Consider the following 27,909-nt stretch of genomic DNA (forward strand, 5'->3'; position numbering starts at 1 on the left):
GGACAAAGCCTCCAGAGGAAGGAACAGGCAGCAATCTTTGCTCTTCTGCAGCCTCTGCTGGTGATACCCAAGCAAACAGGGTCTGGAGTGGACTTCCAGCAAACTCCAGCAGACCTGCAGCAGAGGGCCATGACTGTTAGAAGGAAAACTAACAAACGGAAAGGAATAGCATCAATGTCAACAAAAAGGATGTCCACACAGAAATCCCATTTGAAGGCAACCAACATCAAACACCAAAGGTAGATAAATTCACGATGATGAGGAAAAACCAGCACAAAAAGGCTGAAAATTCCAAAAACCAGAACACCTTATCTCCTCCAAAGGATCACAGCTCCTCGCCAGCAAGGGAACAAAACTGGACAGAGAATGAGTTTGATGAATTGACACAAGTAGGCTTCAGAAGGTGGGTAATAACAAACTCCTCTGAGCTAAAGAAGTGTGTTCTAACCCAATGCAAGGAAGCTAGGAAACTTGAAAAAAGTTAGAGGAATTGCTAACTAGAAAAACCCATTTAGAGAAGAACATAAATGACATGATGGAGCTGAAAAACACAGCACGAGAACTTCATGAAGCATACATGAATATCAACAGCCAAATCGATCAACTGGAAGAAAGGATATCACAGATTGAAGATCAACTTAATGAAATAAAGCATGAAGACAATGATAGAGAAAAAAGAATGAAAAGGAATGAACAAAGCCTCCAAGAAATATGGGACTACATGAAAAGATCAATCTTATGTTTGATTGGTGTACCTGAAAGTGAGGAGGAGAATGGAACCAAGTAGGAAAACACTGTTAGGATATTCTCCAGGAGAACTTCCCCAACCTAGCAAGACAGGCCAACATTCAAATTCGGGAAATATAGAGAACACCACAAAGATACTCCTCAAGAAAAGCAACCCCAAGACAGACAATCGTCAGATTCACCAAAGTTGAAGTGAAGGAAAAAATGCTAAGGGCAATCAGAGAGAAAGGTCAGGTTACCCACAAAGGGAAGCCCATCAGACTAACACTGGATCTCTCTGCAGAAACCCTACAGCCAGAAGAGAGTGGGGGCCAATATTCAACATTCTTAAAGAAAATAATTTTCAACCCAGAATTTCATATCCAGCCAAACTAAGTTTCATAAGTGAAGGAGAAATAAAATCCTTTACAGACAAGCAAATGCTGAGCAATTTTGTTTCCACCAAGCCTGCCTTACAAGAGCTCCTGAAGGAAGCACTAAATATGAAAAGGAAAAATGGGTACCAGCTACTGCAAAAACATACCAAATTGTAAAGACCATCAACACTATGAAAAAACTGCATCAACTAATGAGCAAAATAACCAGCTAGCATCATAATGGCAGGATCGAATTCACACATAACAATATTAACCTTAAATGTAAATGGGCTAAATGCCCCAATTAAAAGACAAAGACTGGCAGATTGGATAGAGTCAAGACCCATTGGTATGCTGTATTCAGGAGACCCATCTCACATGCAAAGAAAAACATAGGCTCAAAATAAAGGGATGGAGGAATATTTACCTAGCAAATGAAAAGCAAAAAAAAAGTAGGGGTTACAATCTTAGTCTCTGATAAAACAGACTTTAAACCAACAAAGATCAAATGAGACAAAGAAGGGCATTACATAATGGTAAAGGGATCAATGCAACAAGAAGAGCTAACTATCCTAAATATATATGCACCCAATACAGGAGCACCAAGGTTCATGAAGCAAGTTCTTAGAGACCCACAAAGAGACTTAGACTCCCATACAGTAATAGTGGGAGACTTTAACACCCCACTGTCGATATTAGACAGGTCAACAAAACAGAAAATTAACAAGGATATTCAGGAGTTGAACTCGGCTTTGGACCAAGCAGACCTAATAGACATCTACAGAACTCTCCACCCCAAAACAACAGAATATACATTCTTCTCAGCACTACATCACACTTATTCTAAAATTGACCACATAATTAAAAGTGAAACATGCCTCCGCAAATGCAAAAGAATGTAAATCATAACAAACAATCTCTCGGACCACAGCGCGCTCAAATTAGAACTCAGGATTAAGAAACTGAGTTCTACCTGGAAACTACATGGAAACTGAACAACCTGCTCCTCAATGACTATGGGGTAAATAACGAAATTAAGGCAGAAATAAAGAAGTTCTTTGAAACCAATGAAAACAAAGACACAACATGCCAAAATCTCTGGGACACAACTAAAGCAGTGTTTAGAGGGAAATTTATAGCACTAAATGTCCACAGGAGAAAGCAGGAAAGCTCTAAAATCGACACCCAGAAGCAAGAGCAAACAAGTTCAAAAGGTAGCAAAAGACAAGAAATAAGTAAAATCAGAACAGAACTGAAGGAGATAGAGACACAAAAAATACTTCAAAAAAATCAATGAATGCAGGAGCTGGTTTTTTGAACAGATTAACAAAATAGACCACTAGCCAGACTAATAAAGAAGAAAAGAGAGAAGAATCAAATAGATGCAATTAAAAAATGATAAAGGGGATATCACCACTGATCCCACAGAAATACAAACTACCATCAGAGACTGCTATAAACACCTCTATGCAAATAAACTAGAAAATCTAGAAGAAATGGATAAATTCCTGGACATGTACATCCTCCCAAAACTAAACCAGGAAGAAGTTGAATCCCTGAATATACCAATAACAAGTTCTGAAATCGAGGCAGCAATTAATAGCCTACCAACCAAAAAAATCCCAGGACCAGACGGATTCAGAGCCAAATTCTACCAGAGGTACAAAGAGGTGCTGGTACCATTCCTTCTGAAACGATTCCAGACAATAGAAAAAGAGGGACTCCTCCCTAACTCATTTTATGAGGTCAGCATCATCTGGATATCAAAACATGGCAAAGACACAATAAAAAAAGAAAATTTCAGGCCAATATCCCTGATGAACATTGATGCGAAAATCCTCAATAAAATACTGGCAAACCAAATCCAGCAGCACATCAATAAGCTAATCCATCACGTTCAAGTTGGCTTCATCCCTGGGATGCAAGGCTGATTCAACATATGTAAATCAATAAATGTAATTTGTCACATAAACAAAACTAATGACAAAAAAACCACATGATTATCTCTATAGGTGCAGAAAAGGCCTTCGATAAAATTCAATACCTCTTCATGCTAAAAACTCAATAAACTAAGTATTGATGGAACGTATCTCAAAATAATAAGAGCTATTTGTGACAAACTCACAGCCAATATCATACAGAATGAGCAAAAGCTGGAAGCATTCCCTTTGAAAACTGGCACAAAGACAAGAATGCCCTCCCTCACCACTCCTATTCAATTTCAGTATTTTTGAAGGCATTTCACACAATAGCAACGTTAATATATGTGCAAATTTAACAATAATAAGTTAGTAAGGTACTAACCACATGTACAGAATTTTGGCATAGAAGGTTGGGAATTGCCATTGGGAGCTAAGAGTATATTGTAAATTACAAGCAACTTTCTTCACCGCAGTATAAGTTAAGCTTAATGGTGGAACAAATTTTAAATAGTCACTATCTTTAAGAACTTTAATAAAACAACAAATGGTACATAAAATGCATTAAAATTTACATGTTATATATTTTGAACTAGTTTAGTGAAAATATATAAACAAATTACTGGTATACTATGTTGTGTGCATAATTGTGTGTGTGTGTGTAAGCCTTCTTGTATATCCATCATTAAATGTTAACAAATATTTTGTCTAATCCACATATTTTGACAAGATAGCATAACACAATAATATGATATTTTATCCATATAAAGTTTCAGTTTCTGAAATACAGATAAAAACTACTATCTTGATGTAAATTTGAGTAGAAATTCCTCCATATTGAGCTCTTGGAAAGCTTCCTTCTGTGGTTATAATCAATCAATGAAGAACATTCTCCAACTGGAATGCACATAACTGAGATCTCTACATGTGTAATGAGATAACAACCAAATATACATTTGTGATTCTCTACACAAGTGTATATTCATCACCATAAGTTTTATACTTTAATACCCATTGTGTGATTTTCAAGACTGACTTCTGAGAAGAAGATAAAAAAAGAAATTGCTCTAATAGAACATTTATTCTGGAACAAAGTAAGGGTTATTGGTTTTTTGCTTCTTTTTCATTCATATTCTGCAGCCTTTACCAAGTCACCTCTACTTTTCCCAAGCCTCTTGTTTTTCTGTGAGGTCCTCTTTATGGCAAGTAGTCTAGCCGTAGAAGGCTAGTCGAATGTCTAGCATGGCATTTGCGATGTCACAGGTTTCCTTTCTCCTTTGAAGAATCTAATGAAAGGGGAAGGCGTTCTTTAGTACAAACATTTCTAATGTATTTAATTATAATAATAAAGTGAATCATAGTGGAATAAGTGAGAGATAGGACAAGTTGGATTTCCTAGGCCGACTAAGAATTCCTAAGCCTAGCTGGGGAAGGTGACCACACCTACCTTTAAACACGGGACTTGTAATTCAGCTCACACCTGACCAATCAGATAGTAAAGAGGACTCACTAAAATACAAATCAGGCTAAAAGCAGGAGGTAAAGAAATAGTCAAATCATCTATCAGCTGAGAGCACAGGGGGAGCAACAATGATGGGGATATAAACCCCGACATTGGAGCAGGCGGCGGCAACCCACTTTGGGTCCCCTCCCATCCTATGGGAGCTATGTTTTCACTCTATTAAATCTTGCAACTGCACACTCTTCTGGTCCGTGTTTGTTCCAGCTCCAGCTGAGCTTTCGCTCGCCGTCCACCACTACTGATGGTTGTCGTGGCAACTCTGCGGCTGATGTCCACCCCTCCAGATCCAGCAGGGTGTCCTCTGTGCTCCTGATCCAGCGAGGCGCCCATTGCCACTCCCAACCAGGCTAAATGCTCGCCATTGTTGCTGCACAGCTAAATGCCCGGGCTCGTCCTGATCGAGCTAAACACTGGTTGCTGGGTTCCATGGTTCTCTTCTGTGACCCACGGCTTCTAATAGAGCTATAACACTCACTGCATGGCCCAAGGTTCCATTCCTTGGAATCCCTGAGGCCAAGAACCCCAGGTCAGAGAACAAAAGGCTTGCCGCCATCTTGGGAGTGGCCCGCCCCATCTTAGGAGCCCCAAGAACAAAGATCGTCCAGTAATGTAAGCACCTCTAATTCACCCATAGCTTTTATTATAAAATACTTAATAACATAATAACTTTGTATCAACTTAAAAAGTGCACTGCTATACAATTTAGAAATAAACTTTAGTTTCTCGGTTTACTTAACAGTTCACTCTTTTCAACTTAAAATATCCTCTAAAATCTCTATGATTCAGAAATGCTGAGTATTATATTTCAGCTGGAAAGAATTTAAAACTATTTATGAAAATCTCTTTAAATAAATTTAGTAAGTTTAATTGCCAAAATGAAGAAGGTTGCAAAATAAACAGCTTAGATGCTTATTCTATGAATAATTTTAGCTTTGTCTTTAAGGGCTATGTTTTAAACATCGTTTTGTGGATACTCAGCAATCCGTTTGATTTAGTCATTTATTGGTGATTACCTCTTGATTCATCAAAGTAGAAATCCTGGTTGGTTCTGGAGTGCTTTATTTATGCAAAATTTGGTTAAGTCAAAAAGGACCATTCTTGCAGCGTGGTTACCATCAACCTTATTAGCCTCATATGTTTAGGAAAATTACCTGTTTCTTGGCTAAAATTTTTGCAAATTATTACACCCATGTGAAACTATATGAAATATAGAGTGGTATGTGTGGGGAATACAGGGAGACTTATCTGGATCATGGTGACCAACATATAAATATTAGCTATTTCAGTGAGCCTCCGCAGATTCAACAGATGTATTTTAACAAGTTGTACTGACATTAGTATTATATATAACGTTATATGTAATATATAATGATACATATGATGTTATACATCTAACCAAATAAAACAAAGTAATTATAAATAGAGAGAGAGGGAGGGAATGTACTCAAAATAGAATGAAAAGTAGGTGTAGAAAAAATCAATGAAATCAGAAATCTCTATTTGGCAATCATGTTAGTAATAATTAACTCAAATATCTGTGGATGTTATCACTAGTATACAAAAGTTGGATGAACATTGAAATACTTGCGTAGTTTTAAAGTACTTCCCTCCAGAATTCTTATCAATTATAAAGAGGGAAAGAGTAACATCACAGCAGAGATAGCTAGCACACTAGTATAACTGAGTGACCAAAGTCAATATTCCCAGGGATGTGATAGATTGACAGGCAATGATAAAGACACAGAATTACTTCTGTGATATTCCTGCCAAAAATGCATAACATGAATCTCATCATGAAAAAACATCAGATAAACCCAAATTGAGGAATATTTTACAAAATAACTGGCCTATAGTCTTCAAAAATATAAGGTCATAAGAATCAAAGAAGCATTGAGGAATTACTGCAGAATAAGAAAAGCTAAAGAGACATGATGATCAATGCAAGGAATGATCCAGGATTAGATTTATTTTAGGATATTATTGGGACATTTGGCAAATTTGAATGGGATGTCTTGGCAAGGAGTTTTGTGAGACAACTTTGTACTGTGCTTGTAATTTCTCATAAAGTTTGAAATTCTATCAACACACACAAAAAATTGAACTGATACTACTGTTAATATGTCAAGTGACTCCTAGCCTATTGGAGGATATACTAATAAAATAAAATTGTGATAAAAATTTGGGACTGAGGGTTATTTATTGTTCAATCCTTTGTTAGGCGTATTTCTTTTCTTACATAAAGTAAGTGTTCCAATTTCTTGACTGAAACACAGATACACTAATTGGGGAGAGTTAGAATTGTTCTGTGATTAACCACAATGCTGACAGTCCAAGGGAAAATGTATTAAATTCATTTCTGCCAGATTTTTTAATGAATTACTCATCTGCATCACAATGCTATCCAATTGTATGTCTATTGCACATGAAATATATTTGATTATCTTTTATTTAAAATTATTAGATTCCACCATATTTAGCCATATAACTATGATGACATTTTCTAGCATTTTAGTCTTTCACGTTTGAAGCAGTCTGAGTAAAATAATATGATTCATAGTATCATTGCTCTGATTGTGATGTTGAGACGAGAGATTTTCTAACACAAACTTAAAATCACCTCTTGTCACAAATATCACTTTAAATGGGAAAAACTGCAATTACTTTTGCACTAACCTAATATAAATGACCTTACATCACATGTCCAGCAGTTTATTACTTACCAACTTTAAAATAATTGTGAAATTATAAATGATTGCCATATTGCTTTTTTTATAGACTGTCTCAGGTATACAGAGATATATGACAATTTGAAAAGACCCAACGACATTTAAGTGTGTTTATTGTACAATAAGCTTCACCCCATGAAATTTTACTCAGATCACAATGAAATGTATTTTATTCACCATTTCAGGAAAAGAAATCACCAGTAAACCTTCTGAATGTTATGTTTATTCAAGTTCATTATGGTTGAAAAGAAAATAGGTTTCCTTTGTAGTTGTATTTTTTCAATTTCAGTAAAACAAAATGAGGTTATATTAGTTGTATGAAAACACCTGAGTTCATGTATACAAATCGTGTTTTCAAGATTAAGTATAAGTGAAAAATTATTTAAAGAATATTATTATCTTGTGCAGTCTACCAGGAATGGTGAAGAAAGGGATATGTAGAAATTTATTTTTAGAATCTGTGCTGCCCAATTCTTGTTAAAGCCTAAGATTTACATTTGCAAAAAGAAATCTTATAATCACAAATTCTAGCCATCCCTTGTATTACTTTTTATAAATTATAGTAAACAGATGTGAGGTATTTATTTAGAGAATGTTTCAGGTATCGATAATGACAAATTTGGTGTACTTTTCTAAAATTTCAAATATAGTTGTAATAATGGACTTTTATGACAGATGCAATGCTATAATTTGATTGGACTGTTTCATTTTTCCCCCGACACATAAAAGACTCCATTTTGTTAGTCCCCTATCAGCTGGCTGGGGCCACATGGCAAGTAGAATACGGGCAGAAGTTATATAGTGCACTGCCAGTTCGGGCACTATGATATCATACACATTCTTCTTATACTTATTTTTTAGTAGCAGGAGGCAAAAGACTCAATGGAGGATGGCAAGAGCCAAAGTGGTCCCAGAACCAATAAATTGAAAGTATCTCCTTCCCTATTCATCCCTTGAAGGATGAATGAGAATGTCCTGGATGTCCTGGATGGATAGAGATGTCCTGTAGAATGTCTGAACAAGAACATCCACACTGCACTTTGCATGAGTGAGAAATAAACTTTAATGATGTTAATCCATTGCAATTTGGTATTGTTATAGCAGCTCATGTCTATCTAAAGCAGCTTTCTACTTTAATCATGAAGTTACCTGGAACAAATGGGGTATGTTTGTACAAAAATACGTCATAGTGTATAAATTTGTCATTAACTGTCAAGCATAGAGTAACTGCATTTTCCCTCCCATTTTTGCAGCGTATTTTGTAAGGATGATATGCATTGAAAGCAAAGTATTCTGATGTTGATTTATTTCTAAAAGGAACTTGAATCAACACAGATTTGGCCAAGGTTTCTAATCATCTATATCTATAGTAGCATGCCACCAATGCATATAAGACATTTAACCCTAGGGACAAGACATTATCTGAGATCCAAATTATGAAAATATTAGGTCTAATGTGCCAAATATTATCTTTAGATATTAATACCCACATAAATTATATAAAGTTTAATCTGTAGAGGTTGATGGTTGGCAAGTTCCTCACACATTGATCCTTCAGAGAGCAATTTAAGGTCTCTTACCACACTAACAGAATACACAACTAATATTTACACAGTGCTGGGCAGTACAGAGAACATTTTCCATAGATTATCCAGTTTACTCCTCACAGCCAACCTAGAAACTGAGAATTCTGATCAGTTCTATTTTACACATGTGTTAAGAAACACAGCCAAGTGGTAGTTATTCTGAGACAGCCTTGTAAGGAACAGCTTTACTTTATTCACCAAAGTAGCGTCAATACTTATTCCAGTGTCTGTTAAATGGTAAACACCAGAAAGAAATTCTCCAAAGAGCTAAATAAGCAAATAACTAAATAAACAAGGATATCTTTCATGTCCTCTGATCCTATACCCATTCTATGTGCCCATAACTCTCCCGGTATTTTAGTTGTATATCTTTCCTGGGGGCTCTTACTGTACTTTTTTCTTGCATCTCCAAGAAATATAGACTATATGCCCTATAATGACTCAATGAATAACTTAATTCTCCTCCTAAATTGAGGAAACTAGAACTCAAATGAACTCTTGGAACTTGTTCTAATTTTGTACTGGAACAACCACAAACTGACTGATAAAGTATCCCAGTGCTTAGCAAACCCCACTACTCAATTTCAACCTTATGAATATTTTCTAATAGTAAGAGATGAAAGTAAGAAAAATTAAAAACATATCTCAATTTCCAACTCTAAAAATTAATATTCACTCTTATCCAATCTCAAAATGTTGCCTCAGCCTGGCTAGGAAAAATGGTGATCTCAGTAGAACCTTCAAGATTAAAAGAACACTGTATTGTCTGAGTTAATCAATAACTTTCTAAGGAGAAACTTTCTCAGTTATTCACTGTTATCTAAGCAGAATTCCTCATCCCATTAATGTTTTAAGAATGGGATTTGAGGTTTATAAATGAAGGTTATAATTTAAATGCAGCTTTTTAATACATTTAACATTTAGTGGCTTCCTATGCTTAAATATAGGGAAAAAAACAGTAGAATGCATTACTTTTCCAGCTTTACTTATTTAGGGAAAAAGAAGAGAAGGGATGCATCCTCAGGAATTGGGGGACATCAAAATAATTGACATTGATAGTAAATCTAGTAGCTATAATGGTAGACTGACATATAGGGAATTGTTTCTTTCAGATCAAAAATTCAATTTCTTTGGACACATCAAAGTTATTAATTTATGTTCAATTTAGTTTGAAGTCTGGCTTTAGTTTTGTATTGGGGTCTTTTTAAAATTTACAATTTATGAAAGGTCTGTAGCCCTATTCTCATCCAGTTAATTCAACAGGAGCTACTTATGGTGTCTTATTTTCCATGCATTAAAGATGGATGGGGATCTACCCCCTACCTAAATGTTAAACTGCACCAGAAGATGATGTGTACAATTCAAATTAAAAGAAACTCTATTGTCAGTTTGTTTCTATGTGACTGGAAGATAAAGTAGAAAGAATTTAAAATTCATTTGTATTTTGAGAATTTTACAAGAGTAGCTAATTTAACTCTCAAGATAACATCATGTGAAATACATACTGGTTCTCTCTCTCTTTCTCACCATCTCCCTTGCCCCATTTTAGTTTAAGTTTAGGAAAGTGAAACTTTAAAACTTTAATTACATCAATAATTACTCAGAGCTTTGTCTGACTGATTCCAAAGTCACTAGTTTATTTTTCTTTATATAAGAAAATAAGGAGTTTCATCAATTAGATCCCTGCACTGGGGGCTCCTTCTTATAGGATGACGTTGAGGAAAATAGCACAACCTGCTTTGAGAGAATAACTCCTCCTAAATATAACTGATAAATCCTACTCTTTTGAAGACCAAAAAAGGGATTAAATCAAGATTCAATAGAGAATTCTGATAACTATTTGCATCTTTTACTTGTCCAATCTTTGATAGTATGCTTGTATCTGTTATTCTGGATGTAAAACATATCATTAAATTGTACTTACATAAAACACAAATTGTGACCTAAACTTCAACTAAACTTTGTCTCCCATCGTCTCTTTAAACAGTATTTGGTGAATATAATCTGACTTGCTCCTTCATGGAAACTCCTATAGATTGATTAGCCTTTCTGCTGTCTTACAGGAAATAAACAAATGTATGATTCTCATTGTCTCAAGAAGTCTGATATCAGGACATTAAATGTTCAGTCCAAGATGTGAATCAATACTATGAATCTTATTTAATATAAAATCTTCCTCCCTTTTAAGATAAGAACTTGATTGAATTTGAAAGACTGCTGCATAAGACAAGAAGATTTAAGGGTCAGACTGTTGGGTTCAGTGACTTGCATTTATTTTCCTTTTTGTTCACTCCCTCCCCCAAATTAACTAGCTAGTATATCTGTGCACCAGTGTTGGTTGAGTGGGACCAGCTACAGGTAAGGGGACAGGGAACCTGTTATTTGATTGGGTCCCACTATGGCTTGGCTGCACTCTCACAGAATCTGGCAAACGTTTCTTTAGAAATCTCCTTCTTAGGCTCCTCTCTCCTGCAGTTATCTCACTTTGAATGGAAACATCTCTGCATCTTTAATAAATGTGGTTACGTACAACACTCCTTAGCCCTAGGCACCTGGAGCCCCCTGCAGCTTCTTTTTGTTGAGATTTCCCACCTATCTAGGCAGCCTTGTTGGACAGGACAGGAGGTAACTGCTCCCCAGATTACTCCTTCCTACATGGCATGTGTCTGAATCATGAGAAAAACACACCTTTTGTCTCACCACTCTGGAGTATCAGGGCAGTCCAGGGTACTCCAGGGTACTAAGACTCTCTTGGCCTTGCCCTACTAGAAGTCCACAGACCAGAATGATCCCAAATGCAGATGGAGCCGCTGAAGCTCTAGAGAATCCTGCTGCCCTTTAACTGAAAGGGAGAGTATCACTCCCTTCTCCTTCCTGGGAGACGGGATGGAAATAACAGTATTCCTTTCTGCAAAATAGCCTCCCACAATCATTCAGCTTTTCTGATTTTTTAAATGTTAGTTGAAAGAGAAAGAAATGCTTAAGAGTCATGAAATAAGTTTGGATGTGTTTTTGTTGTTGTTGTTGTTGTTAACTAGGCACGTTGATTTGTCTGTTTTGGACTCTCATAAAGGATACTGGCACCTCAATTGAAACTCAGACCACGAGAGTTAAATTTAAGCATTCTATTACAGGTATTTGATAATTTTACCATTTGTCAAGATATCATGGCTAGCCATAAAGAACATGGGTCATAAGTAGAAAAAGCAGGGAGTGAATATATCTGAAGCCTGTTTCATGCTAATGAAGGATAATAAGGTATTAGATCTCAAACCTACATGTAAATATTAAAACAGGCACTATATAGGCCAGGCAAACAAATAACACTCTGGGTGTATGTAATAGGAAGAAATATAATGCAGAGAATTAGAAGCTTACATGATATTTTGGAAGAGCTAGGGAATCCAAGTCCCGAGAAACACCTCGCATATTATCTCAACTGCTGGTAGAGCCAAAATGAATAATTTGCTCATCTGGAAACAGAGAGCAACATCTTTCATCTAATGTCTGTAGATCTCCTAGTACTTACCTACCTGGAGAATGCACTAAAGAATAATGGCTTGCTTTCTTTCTCTTTTTTTTTTTTTTTTTCAATTTTTGAGATGGAGTCTAGCTCTGTCTCCCAGGCTGGAGTGCAATGATGCAATCTCAGCTCACTACAAACTCCGCCTCCTGGGTTCAAGAGATTTTCCTGCCTCAGCCTCCCAAGTAGCTGGGATTACAGGTGCCCACCACCACACCCAGCTAATTTTTGTGTTTTTAGTCGAGACAGGGTTTCACCAGGTGCCAGGCTGGTTTCGAACTCCTGAGCTCAGGTGATCCATCTGCCTTGGCCTCCCAAAGTGCTGGGATTACAGGTGTGAGCCATTGCACAAGCAGGAATGATGGCTTTCAATGCCTCTCATCAGCAAAGCTTAACTTACAGCACAACTAAAAGGGATTACCCTGTGTTCCCCAGGGAAGAGTGTAGGAGGGGGAGAAAATAGTGCTGAGTGAACAACAGACATTCCCACACAGAGATGAACATAACTTCAGTTGCTAAAACCTAGCAAAGATAAAGTGGAAAAAATTCTTAAAACCAAGTTTGGCAGTAGGAGTGAAAAATTATAAATCATCACAGCAACATGTGACCTCAAATAAACACATGAATTAACAAAAACTCTGTAAAAATACTCCCATACTTTGATATGAAAGAACATAGAATTGTGTTAGTTCTAAGAAAGTCTATATACATGTGGATACATAGATAAAATTATCTGAAGGATAATTGCTATGGATGTCAATCTATCATCTTCAAAAACATGTGAACTGAATTAACCAATTGTCATAGTACTTTTCAATTTTCCAGTAAAAGTGATCTTCCTTTAGAGAAAGCACATTATCAGATTTATCTTTTATGAATCTGAGATATGATGAAGGAGAATGCATTGTAACAGGCTTAAACTCATCTTCTTTTAATTTTTTTATGAAAATATTTAATGTGTCATTACTTATCTTGCTCAATATGTTGACTTAAATCTTTTTCTTTTTTTTTATACTTTAAGTTCTGGGATACATTGTCTCAGCCCAAAATCTCCTTAAGCTGATGAGCCACTTCAGCAAAGTCTCAGGATACAAAATCAGTGGGCAAAAATCACAAACATTCCTGTATACCAATAATAGACAAACAGAAAGCAAAATCATGAGCAAAATCCCATTCACAATTGCTACAAAGAGAATAAAATACCTAGGAATACAACTTACAAGGGATGTGAAGGACCTCTTCAAGGAAAACTATAAACTACTGCTCAAAGAAATGAGAGAGGACACAAACAAATGGAAAAACATTCCATGCTCATGGATAGGAAGAGTCAATATCATGAAAACGGCCATACTCCCCAGAGTAATTTACAGATTCAATATGATTCCCATCAAGTTACTATTGAGTTTCTTCACAGAATTAGAAAAAACTACGTTAACTTTCATATGGAAGCAAAAAAGAGCTTGTATAGTCAAGACAATCCTAAGCAAAAAGAACAAAGCTGGAGGCATTGCTCTACCTGACTTCAAACTATACCAAAAGGCTACAGTAAGCAAAACAGCAGAGTACTGGTACCAAAACAGATATATAGACCAATGGAACAGAACAGAGGTCTCAGAAATAATGCCACACATCTACAACCATCTGATCTTTGACAAACCTGACAAAAACAAGCAATGGGGAAAAGACTCCCTATTTAATAAGTGGTGTTGGGAAAACTAGCTAGCCATATGCAGAAAACTGAAACTGGACCCCTTCCTTACACCTTATACAAAAATTAACTCAAGATAGATTAAAGATTTAAATGTAAGACCTAAAACCACAGCAACCCTAGAAGAAAACCTAGGCAATACCATTTAGGACATAGGCATGGGCAAAGACTTCATGACTAAAACACTGAAAGCAATGGCAACAAAAGCCAAAATTGACAAATGGGACCTAATCAAACTAAAGAGCTTCTGCACAGCAAAATAAACTATCATCAGAATGAACAGATAACCTACAGACAGAGAAAATTTATGCAATCTATCCATCTGACAAAGGGCTAATATCCAGAATCTACAAGGAACTTAAATTTACATGAAAAGAAACAACAACCACATCAAAAAGTGGGTGAAGGATATGAACAGACACTTTTGAACAGAAGAAATTTATGGGGCCAACAAACAAATGAAAAAAGTTCATCATCACTGGTCATTAAAGAAATGCAAATCAAAACCACAATGAGATACCATGTCACATCTGTTAGAATGGTGATCATTAAAAAGTCAGGAAAGAACAGATGCTGGAGAGGATGTGGAGAAAGGAATGCTTTTATACTGTTGGGGGAAGTGTACATTACTTCAACCATTGTGGGAGATAGTGTGGCTATTCCTCAAGGATCTAGAACTAGAATTACTGACCCAGCAATTCCATTACTTGGTATATACCCAAAGGATTATAAATCATTCATTTAATTTTTTTATACTCACCAAACACTTCAGCAAGTATCTCAAGTAAATCAAAAAATATTTTAACAGAAAATGACATAAAAACTTGCTCCTGATAGCAGTGCTTGTGTTAGTTGCCTCTCTATTAACTGGCAACACATAGCAGATACTCTTTAAAGCATACCAAAGTAATAGAACAGCGGAGACATCTAACAGTTTAACATAGTGCACACTTCATTAACTTTATCAAGGAGCCACTGACATACACCACAGTACATTCTGGAGTGTTTATTTTACACACACACACACACACACACACACACACCATGACAAATGGCATTTAAGAAATGAGACATTCTGATTTTTAAAAGCTATTGCCCTGCGGGAGAATCGCTTGAACCCAAGAGGTGGAGATTGCAGTGAGCCGAGATTGCACCATTCATTGCGCTCCAGCCTGGATGACAACAGTGAAACTCCATATCAATAATAATAATGATAATAAATAAAAGCAATTGCCCTGAAAGCAGAATATTTTGTATTCTATTGTTCACAATATTAAACCCAGAAACTTGTATTTGGCAAATGTAAAGCCAAGTGTAACATATTATTTATTGCTCTCTTCAAACTGGTGTAAAATGCTAATAGTACCGTTTCTTCAAACAATGTAAAATGAGCTTTCAAGTAAAAAAATGTGTTTTTCTTGGGCAACTGCTATCCTTTAAAAAAAAATAAACAGGGAAATATATCTGCAATTGAAAAAAAAAACATCGATTCTGACAGATTTTAAGCATTTTTTGCCAAGAGCTATATTTTGTATCAATGTGTATGTAGAATAACAAATATTATAAGAGTTAAAAAAACTATTGTTTGAAGTTATGTTTTTTAACTGACAGCAATTTCAAAGTACAGTAAATAAGAAAAAACTTTCTAAGTACTGTATGTCCTTTTGTTTTTTTCTCTCATTTTGCTAGTTTCTTCTGTTTGTTATTAGTTTCCATAATTCATTTCTAGCAGGTCCTCATTCCTCTAATCCTTTGCAAAAGTGGTGGGATTTATCTCTGGTTATTGTGTTAGCCAGGTTTTTCCAGAGGAATAGAAGGAAACATTTGGATGTATGTATAGACTACTCAACTTACTATGAAGTTACATCCTGACAAATCCATCATGAATTGATAATATCATGTCAAAAATACATTTCATACACCTAACCTATGGGACATCATAACTTAGCCTAGCCTATCTTAACGTGTTCAGAACACTTAGCATATGGTTAGGCAAAATCATGTAACACAAAGCATATTTTACAAAAAAGTGCTGAATACCTCATGTAATTTATTGAAAAGTGTACTAAAAGTGAAAAACAAGATGATTGTATCGTATTTTAGTCCATTCTCACACTGCTATAAAGAGCTACCTGAGACTGGGTAATTTATGAAGAAAAGAGGTTTAATTGATTCACAGTTCTCAGGCTGTACAGGAGGCATGGCTGGGAGGCCTCAGGAAACTTACCATCATGGCGGAAGGTGGAGGGGAAGAAAGCAGGTCCTACCTTGGCAGAGCAGGAGAGAGAGAGAACAAAGAGGGAGGTGCTACACACACTTTAAAAAACCAGATCTCATGAGAACTCACTCACTATCCTGAAAACAGCAAGGGAGAAATCTGCCCCCCTGATCCAGTCCCCTCCCTCCAGGCACCTCCTCCAACACTGAAGATCATAATTCAACATGAGACTTGGGTGGGGACATAGAGCCAAACTGTATCATATGGGTACTCTAGCATGATTTCTACTGAAAGTATATTGCTTTTGCATCATTAGAGAGTTGAAAAATCATTAAATCAAATTGTCCATAACTCCATGTTTTTTTTTATGTATGTATGTATGTATTTGTTTATTATAAGGAACTGGCCCACCTGGTTAGGGAGGCTGAGAAGTTCAGACTCAGAAGAACTGAGGATATAGCTGTCCTTGGTCTGAAGGTCTGAGAACCAGTAGAGGCAATGATGTAGTTCCAATCTGAGTCTGAGCGTGAAAGCAGGAGAAGACTAATATCCCAGATCAAACACAGCCAGATGGACAAAATAATTTTTTATTATTCAGTCTTTTATTGTATTCAGGCCTTCAATGGATTGTAAAAGGCCCACCTGCATTGGGGAAGGGAATGTGCCTAACAGTGTCTGCTGATTCAAATGTTAATCTCGTCCAGAAACAGCCTCACAGAAACATCCAGATGTTTAACCAAACATCCGGGCAGCCTACAACCCAATCAAGTCGACACACAAAATTATCACAGTTACCCCTATAAAAATACTTGCATTTGTCTGAAAGAACATTGAATATTAAAATTAAAGTTGTCAGGGGGAGACTGTCAGCCTGACAGTTGACTAAGTGGTATTTGTGAAGTTAAGCACCTTGTTGTCCCTGTAGTGGATAAATTGAGAACCAGCATCATTTATCATGAGATACAGTATGATGTTGCCACCTTTTGTACAGTTTAACTCTGCAGTTGTAATAGAATTCCAAAAGTTACTTTCCCTGTGTTCTCCTCACATCTGGGAGATGAAGGAATAAAAGCATTAAATATAAGTATAAGGCTTCTACTTATACTTTAAGTATAATAAAAGCCTTAAGTATAAGGCTTTTATTTGAAGGAACTGTCTGAAACATACATAGAATCCATAATAATTGTTACCACTTACAGGCACATTGTTCAGTAAATATTTGGTGAGTGCCTATTATGTTCCGACCACAATTCTAGGATCTAGACATAGGGTAGCCCAGAGTAGAAAATGGCTTTGAGGAGATTGGAGTTTTGCCACACATTTTCTGTAATGAAATAAGTTTAATTAAATGAAAAATACCACAACTATCGTCATATTCTGATGAGTTGACAGTTGTACATAAGGCACTAAGGTCAAATAATATTTGACCAGTACTATTTTTTACAATGACAGGTTTAAAAATAATCCTAATTCCAACAGTCTTCACTTCTATATCAGGGGGAATGCAGTAAATCACATGTCCTCTTAAGTCCTTTGAACTGGATCACTATACTTTTGTCTACCACTTACAGGTTACTTGATTCTAAAGACCAAGGGCCTTTTCTGTCACCAATACATCACACAAACCTGGTGTTGGGAGTTCAGTGTCCATCATCTCTCCATCTTGTGACTCAAACCTATTTAACAATACATGAGAAAGTTTGGCCCTGGGCTAAATCAACACTTCCTGACAGGGGAATAAATAAATTCTGGGGTTGGGAAGTTTTGTCAACTTCTACACGACTTGTGTTGCAGTGGGGACTAGGAGAGCCTTGTCAGCAATTTGTCTGAGCTGGCCCACTCAGATGTGACTATACTTCCTCAGCTTATCTGTGAGGTGAGAAAAATCATACCAGGTAAGTTTATATTTACAACCAGAAATTAAATCACTAAGTATTGCATAGAATCTAGAAATGGAGAAATAGCATCTGTGGAATAGTGGTGTTAGTGTGAAATGCAGATGGGACAGTGAAGGCTACAGGTGACGAGGCACTCTATGGTTACATTGAAGAAGTGACAGCAGGACTCTTGCAGTTGTCAGGACTAAAAATAACCCCCACTCCAGAATATTTAAGCAGCACAGAGAAGCTTCAAAACCAGCTCCTTCATTTCATATGAAGAGTTCCAACTAGCATAAACATCTGCCTAAAGTGATTTTTAGGTTATTTATGCCGGTGATTGAAATGAAAAAAGAATCAACTGTAACTCTGTCTACAAACATTAAGGGGTAATGCACAGACAATTGCTTAGATTATATAATTTATATTCCCAGTTACAGATAAAATGTTGCTCCTGGTTTTTGCTTTAAGGTTCACACATACACATACAGGTACATGTATACATTTAAATTCATATGTGCCAATTCAAATATTTAAAATATAATGTGACTTGCACCAGTATCCCAGAATGTCAACCACTTGATTGATTTATAATCTAGTTAATTCTACATGAACAATAGTCGTTGAATTTCAAAGATGATGGCATTGTTTTCATAGCAGATGGCATTTTTGTTTTATTAAGCACCACAGTTCAGACTGCTATGAATCTGAACAATGTATCTGCAGTTACAAATCAACAGTTATTTCAGATTTTTTTTCAAATGTATTTCAGGACTCCTCTCTGGTTTCTTGATGTTTATGGGGTTTTGTTTTGTTTTGTTCTGTTCTGTATTGTTTTTCTGGCCAGCTTACTTATCCAATTTCATGAAGACTTCTGTATATTTACTTTGTATTGACATACAGCTGAGCAATGACAAAAAGAGGTAAAAACATTTTAAATATCCACCAAAGCATGTTTTTACATATTGACAAAAATAGGGACTGGAGAAATAACGGCATACAGATCAGTTCGTGGCTTAGATATCCGAACTGTTTCTTTTTACTGTTAAGCAGGCCGAGAATAGGAGAGCTATTTCAGAATCTTTGTTCAATAAAAGGGATCATGATCCAAATCAAACACTGTCTCATATTTTCAACAAAGCTTCTTGGCTTTTACAATATAAGCATTAAATATATTTATTTGTAAGGTATTTTGGTGATCATTTTTTGGTCATGACACACGTATGAACTCACATGTAGCTGAGGTTCAAAATACTAGACTATTTTTGAAAGGAGCAGAGGCCTCAACTGTATTGTTCACACTTATTTTACAGACTGATGTATCAATCAGGGAATGACTCTCAGGCACAGTTACTTTCTCAATGTTCCTCAGATTCTTCTTAGAGTCAAGGTTGAAACCAATGGGCTAGAGCAGTGCTTCCAAATTTTTAATATGCATGCAAACCAGCTGAGTATGTTGATAAAATGCAGATTCTGATTTAGTATATTGGTCGGTTCATGAAAGTAGGAATTTCTACAAAGTTCCTTGGTGATGCCAAAATCACTGTTCCATATACTGCAAGTTGTATAGTGGGGATCAAAAAATATGGCAGCAATAATTGAAAGCTCAGCAAAACGCCACAGTTTAAACCATAGCTATATTGTCCAATATTCTTTTGAACAATGCAATATAGAAACCTCAACATTTCCAATTACAAATAGATGTATATTATAGTTGTTTGTTTATTCCAATGGAGATTTATGATGCATTGCCAAATTGGCCTTTAATTGGTTATGCTACCTACACTCATTTTCCCAAGATCCAATTGTTAATAAACATGCATTCTGAATAACAGTTACATGAAAACCTATAAATGTTTAAATATATTATAAAGCCCATTACACTAAATATGCTGTAAGGTAAAAATATAACAAAAATTAACTGGTGTATTATAATAAGAGCAGACTTTTGGGTAGTTGCTTAGGAGTATACTCCCTGAACAATTATTACATAAAATTATTCCATAAAACATTTAAAAAATTATTGCTAATCAAGATGTTATTATTTCTCTTTGCATTTTCCAAAATATACAACTGCTATACATTTCTAAGTGAATTCTGAAGCATCTTAACGATTTTGTGAATGTAGAAACCATTAGGCATCACATCGAATCCAGAATTTTTCCTCGCATTGATAGCTTTACAGTCACAATCTTCCAAATCCACCAAGGGTTTGCTTTGATTTCATGTTGTGGGAACATCTACTTGGTACAATACAGGAAATAACAAATGTGGTAGTTTGCTCTTATCCATTTCTTAAAATATTTTTTACCCCATATTATGTTTTGCTAGGAGCAAGGCCAAAGTCCTCATTTGTTGCATTTTGGCAATGTGCATTTGGCAAGTTCAATTTATTGCTTGGTTATGACAAGATGTGTTCAGAAAAGTGGTGAAGTTTCATGCTATTTGTGCAGAATTCCTTCTTTGTTAGTGGTGTGTGCAAAGCCATCTGTTCTCTGTAGAGCAGCAGTGATGGCTTGTGTAGGACAGTAAGCACTTGTCAGCGCCTGGAAGATGGTCCTCTGCATAAATCATTATCCTGTCTTTATGTCTCACAAGCAGTGAACCCTTTTTAGGCTGCATTTCTGGCTGAGGTTGGCATACACTGGGGGAAGAGTATCAGAGTCAAGGAGAGTTGCTTATTAAATTACTCATCTCACTTTTACAGAACAGCTGCTAAAGCAAACTGGCTAAAATATCTTCGTTATCCACAGCATATGTTTGAATACAGATGCTCACTCTTAGCAATTCAAAGAGCCAAGGCTGTGGAGGTTGATAAATGTTCAGCTTTTAGATACGAAGCAGAGGTTAAACGGATATGTCAAGATGCTTAGCTTGCCCTGCTTTACTTTTAGCTGAAGAATAAATGACGGTAAACTTCCGACTAGGCTACCATCTAATCCTAGCATGTGAAAAACATAGCGAAAGTATTCATCTATTGCTTTTAATAATGTCATTGGCCCCATTTTATTGTATTAGTTTTTTAAATGACAAAAACACCTTTAAATACTATTCAAATCAGGACAAATCATAGAGTGATATATTTATTCATGCAATAAGATGTGGAAGCACATAAATCCGTAATATAATTTCTTGTGGGGCTTACCATATTGGAGGCAGACAGTTCAGTACAAAGGACTACTTATTAAAGGCTAATGCATGAAATTATATAACTGTCACAAGATATGGCAATTTGCCTTCTAGAACTTGAAATCAGACCACTAGCAAATTCTCATGGGTCAATGAATATCCATCAAATTACAGCAACTTTTAGTCATGCTTTATCTTGACAGTGTTTGTATCAGTGACCTAGAGATGAAAGGTTTTATAACTCATTACAAATTCCCAATCAATCAAGTGATTCTGATTTGAGGAAAGAAGCTTCATTTTCTTTTTTTATTTTCAGTCAATACCTAAATTAATTCCTGAGTTGATTTTAGCCCCAAAATGAAGTATAAAGAAAACCCAGTTTTCACTTTGAACTGTTTTTTTCCTACATAAAGAATTGGCTCAGTTAAAAATTATCATTATTCTTAGCAAATTAAGAAAACATTGAAAATTATGCTGGCATAGGCTGTTTGAGTTAAAACTCTTTTTCCTGATAGGTCTTTATTAAATGCATTTGATGGAAGTTCCTTATTTATAATACTTATGGTTGCATAAGTATTCATATCTACAGCAATTCCCTAGGGCGTATATAAGCCCATGCAGTATTTAACATATTCTCTGATTAGCTAGATACTTAATCATTCTTATCCATATTTATTGCTCAATCCACAATATCACTGCTAATTTAAGCAAAATTCTGCATCTGATTTCTTTTACATGGTCAGATTCTGTTCATTCTCAATTCTTAGTATTAAGAGAAAGGGGAATAAAGTAAAGCTCAGGGAAAGTTAAAAATAATCAAAGACTGCATTATTCTTCAAAGGAATTCTTAAGCCATTCTTTCAAACATTGTGAGAAATTCTTTTGTGAACACTGAATTTATCATATGTGCAAGTTACTGATATTACAGAATATGTGGGAATGTGACCTAATACTAGCAAGAAAGATGAACGTAGAAAATTCAAGTGACAAAGGTCCATTCTTCTGTTAAAATATTGAAAACTGGATCACTCTCAAGAAATTGCAATATGAAACAAATTGTCACAAAGCAGGCATAAGATGTGAAGAGGCATAAAGTTTTATAGAATTTTTTAAAAATAATAATCTGTGTAATTTGGAAAATGTCACTTAAAAACATGAGGTGCAGAAAAGAGTCTTACTTTTCTTATTTTTTAGAGCTGTTGAGAGAATTCCAGGTATTTGCAAAGAAAGCACTTTTGATTTAAAAAATATGTACAAATGGGAAGAATTTTACCTATTCTACATCTACCTTCATTCTAAGTGTTATATGGACATATTCTCAATGATTAAATGATGGAGTTGGCTACTCATTTCTTCTGCTGTTCTTTTCTGAACTGGAAAAGTAACCTCATTGGCTATTGGCAATGATTGTTTAGCCTGCTCTGTGAATCACTTTTGTTCTAACTCTTCTCTTAATTCCTGAAGGCTGTCTACAATCTGTCTTCTGATGACTGAAATTTTGTGTTTTATAGTTATTTATTTTTCCTTTAAATTATACTTACCTATTATCTTATAATATTTTTAAAAGAATACAAATACAAAATTATTTTTTCTCGTATTCTCCACAGTACATCGTTTATAATGAAAAATATTAAATTTATGAACTATATACACTATGTTTCCATGACAATTATTATATGATTGCAAAAATAATGTTTCTAAAATTTACTATATAATATTCTGTTTTACAGATACATGATAGATTCAGGTATCACTTCTCCATTGTTAGCGGGTTTTTTCTTTTACTTTTTTATTTTTGCATTTTTAAAATAGTAGAATTATGAATGAACATCTAAAAGACTAAATCTTCATCTGCCTTTGCAAACATTACCTATAGGATTTCTTTTAAATTAGTGTATTATTTTTCCACTTCATTGAATCTGTCATTTCAAGGCTTATCAATTTAATTTAGACAAATTCAATGTCATTTTTGAAATCCCATCTTCACTGACTTCTCTGAAGAATTGATTCCAGTCAGTGAATTGACCTTCTTGAGTCTCTCAACTCTTTCACTTTCAGTAGTTAATATTTGATCTAGGCTTGCATGCTTCATTTAAGCAGTTGCAGAGGCAACAACTTCCTTTCAACTCAAACTCTAGGGTTGCTCTCTATGTTAAATGAAAGCAAACACTATGATTCTTAGTGTAATAAAATATTGCCTCAAATTTTTATCATTGTGGAACTTCATCTTTCCTAATAATTCACCTCCTAGTCTCTAAATACTAGCATCTAGTATATTTTGTTTAGCCTTGTGAATATACATTCATGATTATCCTGACACCTTTTTTTATCTTCTTTATCTTTCTTGATTAGTTTATTTTCCACTTTTTAGGGGTTATCTGTTAGGTGAATCTTATAGACAGAAATGTGCATAAGTCATAAACATACAGCTTGAGGAATCTGGCAGGCAGAATAAAAGATGGTCCCCAAGATCCCCAGGACTATGTGCCTTCTCTTGAGTGTAAGCAGGACTTGTCAACTTGAAGAGATTCGCTCCTGTGATTACATTATTTTAAATAACAAAGCTGATATTAAGGTCCAAAATCAGTTGACCTTGAGTCCAAAGGAGATTATTTCAGGTGAGATAACCTAATCAAATTAGCCTCTAAAAAGCATCCAGACCTTTCCTGAAGGGAGAGCTTTGAGGTCAGGGAGATTTTCCTACTGCCCAAAAGATTCAAAGAGCCAATCTTCAAAGGGCCTTTGGGAATTGTGGGAGGTTTTTTGAACAGCAACCTCCAGCTGACCCTTAACAAGAAAGCAGAGACACGAATGCTACTTCTGCAAGGAACTGAATGCTGCCAACATCCATGTGACCTGGGAAGAGGAACCTCGAGCTCCAGAAAGGAACACAGTCCAGCCAACACTTTGACTGCAGCAAGACCTGGGAAAAGGACCCTGAGAAGTGAACCAGCTAAGCCATGCCCGGACTGCTGGCCTAAGAAAACTGGATGATAAGAAATCTATATTGTATCACACCACTTAGTTAGTGGGATATTGTTACACAGCAATAAAAGACTAATATAACACACAAGTAACAAACACTCAGATCAGACCACCTGAGAGTTTCAGCACTACAGGAGCCCTTCTCTTGCCCTTTAGTTGCTAAGCCTCTAGACATATTAATAATGATCCTGCTTAGTACCACAAAGGAATTTTGCCTATTTTTGAACTTTATATGATTGCAATCATATGCTACACACTTTTTATGTTAAGCTTCTTTCACTCAGTATTTGAGATATTTCTTCATTTTCTGTGTAGCAACAGTTCATTCATCCTCACTGCTATATGGTATTTAATTTTATGAATACAGAACAATTTATTCATTTGGCATTGAGAGGAATTTTGGATGTTTCTAATTTGGGGTTGTTAAACATATTATTCTTTTACATGTCTTGTTTGTGAACATATTGTGTGTTTCTGTTGTATATCTAGGATTAAAATGCCTGGATCATAGGGTTTGCACATTTTCAGCTTTACTAAGAATATCCAACAATTTTCCAAAAAGTCAGAACAATGTACATCCTTAAATCCTTTTGACTTATTGAACTGTAGGAATTCTTTACACGTGTTGGATATTCTTATTTTATTGTATCTGCAAATACTTTCTCTCAATGGCTTTCCTTTTCATTCATTCAAAGTTGAATTTTGGTTAATAGAAGTATTGAGTTTTAGTGCAGTCTGCTTTACCTCTTTCTTTCAAATTTAGCTCTCTTTGTGCCCCACTCAAGTATCATTTGCCCACTCAGTGTCTCAAAGATGTTATTTTATAATTTTTTTCTAAATTCTCATTTTTTGTGGTTTACATTTAGATCAAAAACCCACCAAATACTTTGAGGGGAGTAGTATGGTGGGAAGTAAAGCTCAGGAAATGTTTTATTTTCTGTGTGAATACCCAATATATCTAGCCCCAGTTATTGACAGCATACCTCCCCATTATTCCACAGTGTCAACACTCTCATTGTCAGGGAGCTGTTTATGTAGGGATATGGTTCTGCAATATATTCTGGTCCACTTTTCTACCTATGTATTTACTATGCTATCTCAATTACTATATTTTTCTAATAAATAATTTATCTGTTTATTTATTCTTCAAGATGGCCTTGATAATCCTTGGCCTTTGCAGGTCTGTATAAATTTAGATGGGAACTTGTTTATACACACACACACACACACACACACACACAGAGTACAAAACTTGCTGGAATATTAATTGGGCTATCATTGAAACTGCTTATCAATGCATGCAAAAATGACATGTTTATATCATTGAGTTTTCCCATCCTTCCATTTTTTTGTAGTCTAATTTTACCCAGATATCTTTAAATTTTTATTTATTTTTTTCGTTTTTTAATGTTAGGGAGGGACTAAGCAGAAGTCAAAAACAGGTGCTTAGTCAGAAAGTAAGACTTGGGCATAAGAGAAAAAAAAAACCTCAATTGAAGATCTGATCTTCAGCTTCTACAGAACAAACTCCCTTTAGAAACTGCAATAATTAGAGAAGTTGCTCCTATTTGTATGTTAAAGAAGAAGACATTGTCTGATACAATGACTTCAGGGGGTTGCCATGACCTTCTAAGGGTTATTTTCTGTTTGCATGCAAGGACTAGTTTCCTTCTTTTCTAATTTCTTAGTCAGCTTGCTTAGTTTCCTTTGCTTTTTTCTTTCTTTAGCTTTCACTTTTAAAGTAAGCTAACCAAAATTTCCCCTGATATCTACTAAAAATTTGGTCTTTTCTACCAAATTCCACCCCACCAACCATCAAAAAGTCTTTTAGTACATAGTATGCCCGTAAAATTTCATAAGAAATTCACCCTGACTCCAAACCACCCACCAGCAGGGCTGCCCCCCTATTATTTTCTTATTCCTGGAAATTTGACATTTTTTGATGACAGAGTAAGGGGAAATAATATTTTTAAATATATATAGCACGTTTGTTACTAGAAGATGGAAATACAAATAATTGGTTTACTTATGTAGTTTTCCAGGTTTCTGGTGACCTTATTAAACTCTTATTAATTATAAGTGTTTGTCATTAAAATTCTACATTTTCTACAATAAATTGGTGTCATCCACAATTAATTACTTTATTAATTTTTTCTTTCAAATTATTTGCTTTTATTTTCTTCATATTTTATAGTATGAATTCCAGTAAAACCTTGAACAGAAGTGGTGATGGCAGGTATGTTTTTTCCCCATTTCTAATTTCCAAAGAATACACGCAATGTAAAAAAATGAATTATGTGTTGTTTTTCTTTAATTATATGTGTGTGCATATGTGCATGTGTGTTTTTTCACAACTTAAGAGAATTTCCTTCTATCCCAGTTTGCTAAGAGTTCATGTCATAAATACATGTTGAATTTCATCTTTAATATTTCTGTATCTATTTATATAAAACTACACATTTTTCACTACTTTGTTAATGGAGGGGGGTTGATTTTTCAAATATTAAGAGATTTTTATAACTGAAATAAGCCCCAGTTGATCTTTATATTATCCTGTTTGAGTATAGATGCAGAGAATTTTTTATTACAGTTTAATAGTATCAAACTACAAAATTACAACAAATTTAATTTTAAGCTGTGATTGGCTTTTATTTCTGATTCTGGAATGGAGTAACACCTCAATCTATGAAATAGAAAAAATATTCTAAGGAGCTGGGCAGAGGAGATTGGATTTACACATAGAAAAGCACTACAGAAAGCAGAAACAGGAAACAATTAGATTGGTCCTTTCAAAGTTATTTTCCTTATAGGGTTAAAACAGAGGAGACTTCCTTATTATGCTGACTCAGATTGACTAGAATCTCCTATTTTTTGTGAAAATTGGATAGTTTCAAAGTTCGATTTAATTACATGGCACTTACCACAACTGACTCCATTCTGGTTTGGTGTGGTCAGCTGGGCATAGTGCAGGAGGCTAGCGCAAACGATGGCCTCTGATAAACCTTAACAATGGCATATCTTTTTCTGCTTTGTAACTTAAATTTTTCTGTGTCCTTCACTTTGATTTGCAGCTCTTGTAAACAGTATATGGTTGTGTTTATTTTTAATCAAGGCTGACCATCTTTGATCTTTATTCTTAGTATTTAGTTCATATTTAGATGATTAATTAATGATATATTTTGCATTCATGTCTTCCTTTCTAATTTTTTTATTATCCCTTTTTATTTCTCTCCCCATTTTTTATTTTGCACTGATAAAAATTCTATTTTTTTATCTTTACAAACTATAGAAGTATTTAAAATGTTAAGGGTTAAGCTAGAGATTATATCCTGCATCTTTGATTTATTATTACTTTTTCAAAATAATTTTATTCTGAAATTTAACCAATCACTTGTTAATTCTCAGTTGTTTGCTTTTAATACAGTTTTGTTTCCAGAATATTTTCCACTTTACAATTGCTTTAAGATTTAATTATCAATATTCAAAATTAGTAATCGCCAGAGACCAGAAATCTGAGCCTTCCTTCAGAAGTTTGAAAGAAAAGTAATTGTTTTTCTAGAAAATGATCTTCGGACTAAAAGTAGGGAAAGAAGGGCTAGGAGTGACAAACACC

At 35.1% G+C, this 27,909-nt stretch overlaps 1 long non-coding RNA gene across 2 annotated transcripts in view; it reads left to right on the plus strand.

Annotated features, from left to right (window-relative positions):
* Nucleotides 1-5,050: 5,050 nt before the first annotated feature.
* LOC129052423 (uncharacterized) overlaps nucleotides 5,051-27,909 on the plus strand; it is a 37,171-nt gene continuing 14,312 nt past the window's right edge. Inside the window, exons 1-2 of one of the 2 annotated variants that reach the window (XR_008517449.2) lie at nucleotides 5,054-5,153; nucleotides 26,491-26,532. This is a non-coding gene — a long non-coding RNA (uncharacterized LOC129052423). Of the gene's footprint in view, nucleotides 5,154-26,490; nucleotides 26,533-27,909 lie in introns of both variants that reach the window. The other variant, XR_008517450.2, reaches the window with a different exon arrangement.

The sequence above is a fragment of the Pongo abelii genome, chromosome 22 (genome assembly GCF_028885655.2).
Source record: "Pongo abelii isolate AG06213 chromosome 22, NHGRI_mPonAbe1-v2.0_pri, whole genome shotgun sequence".
NCBI lineage: Eukaryota > Metazoa > Chordata > Mammalia > Primates > Hominidae > Pongo > Pongo abelii.